The following is a 1,750-nucleotide window of genomic DNA, read 5'->3' as shown; positions in this document are numbered from 1 at the left end:
TACTTCGGTACCGAGGCTCGTAAAATGAGGCGTAACAGTGGTCCCCCAAATCTGAGAATGAATATTTATATTATACGTGGATTTGTTTTCCTGACCGGATCGCGGCATGGGGGTAGCTGAAACTTTGTAGAGCATGGGAAGAACGCAGAGCCGAGGCGATGAGCCAGTGGTACGCTCGCGTCGGGTACGTTAAAGCGTCATAAAAATCTTAGGGACTCGTCTTCACCGAAGCGTTGGCAGGAAGAGGGAGACGGCTCAAGTTTTGCAAAGCGTGGGAGGGGACGCAGCGACCGAGGTGATAGCAAACGGGGCGTTCGCATCGGGTGCGTCCAAGCTTTGTAAAGTTGGGGGACTCGTTTCTCGCTGAAGCGTTGGCGAAAAAAGGGGTCGACGCGTGGGGAGATGGCTCAAACTTCGTACAGCATAGGAGGGAACGCAGCGCCCGAGGCGATTAGCCACTGGGGCGTTCGCATTGGTTGCGGCTAAGCTTTGTAAAGTTGGGGGAGGAGATCATCCGAGGTGACCCAGAAGTCCAATGATTTGACAACTGTTGCGTGTTTCCAAGGTGACAGTTGGGTACCACGCCCATTCCCCTAGAAGGCTGCTGCGGCCAGTAATTATTATTGACGGCTGTTGGTAACCGAGGCGACGCGTTTTAATTTAGCGTGAAAGCCACAGCGACATCTTGGGCGTAGATCAAATCTGGCGTTTCATTTCAACGGCTGGGATCGAGAATACAACGAACGGTTTAGATTGATCGTTTTTTGAATTCAACGGTGGAGATTGGATTTGTCTTTCCTATAAAAGGTGAACTTTGGGGGCTTATCAGAGTTTCTACCTTTCCCATACGAAAAAACAAAATTTTCTCCCAAATTTCTGGCGATTTCCGGCGTTCTACAAGCAACTCCGGCGAGAGAGAGAGCGATATTTCTGGCGATCTTGCACCATTTCCGGCTAGGAAACACTTCCAAACCCGTAAGTTTCAGTACCCATTTAGACTCTAAAAATTTCTTAACAAATGGCCTCGGAAGGCAGTTCTGGTTTGGGTAGGAGTTTAGAAATAGTGAGGGTGGACGAGCCCATTGTGGCGACCTCCTCAGAAATAGCCGGGGCCATAATGGGGGGGAAACATGTGGAAGCGACCAGATAGCCCTCCGGATACTTCTATGCACTGGGGGGCGTCGGACTACTCATCAAAGTTGAGAGAGGCCGACCTTGGTAGACTTAGGACAGAATATAGGATCCCGAACAGTGTGGATCTGATTCTCCCAGAGCCGGAAGAGAGAGCTTGTTACCCGAGGTCGGGCTGCGTGGCCATTAGTGAGGCGATCCTTAGGGCCGGACTTAGGCTGCCTATTCACCCGTTCTTTAGGTTGGTGCTTAGGTCTTACGGGCTAGCCCCGACGCAGCTCAATCCGAACTCCTGGAGCCAAATGGTGGGCTCCTGGATGTTGTGGAAAGAGGCGTCGTTAGGAGTGGAGATGCCCCTTTCCGTTTTCCAGACTCTCTACATACCCAAGGTTACTGCCGGGGGGGATAAGACCCGGGGTTGGTACTACCTGACGTCATGGGGTTCCCACACTCCATTTGTGATCGATCTGCCGAGCTCCATCAAGGAATGGAAGAGCTCTTGGTGCTGGGCAGCAGGGCGATGGGACACAATGGAGGGGGACCCCCTGGCACCTCTTACAGTCCCGGCGAAGTTTTCAACACTTAGTGAGTATAGTAGTTGATATTTTGTTTCTCTTCG

The sequence above is a fragment of the Olea europaea genome, chromosome 9 (genome assembly GCF_002742605.1).
Source record: "Olea europaea var. sylvestris chromosome 9, O_europaea_v1, whole genome shotgun sequence".
NCBI classification, from domain to species: domain Eukaryota; kingdom Viridiplantae; phylum Streptophyta; class Magnoliopsida; order Lamiales; family Oleaceae; genus Olea; species Olea europaea.
Note: the sequence above shows the minus strand (reverse complement) of the source record.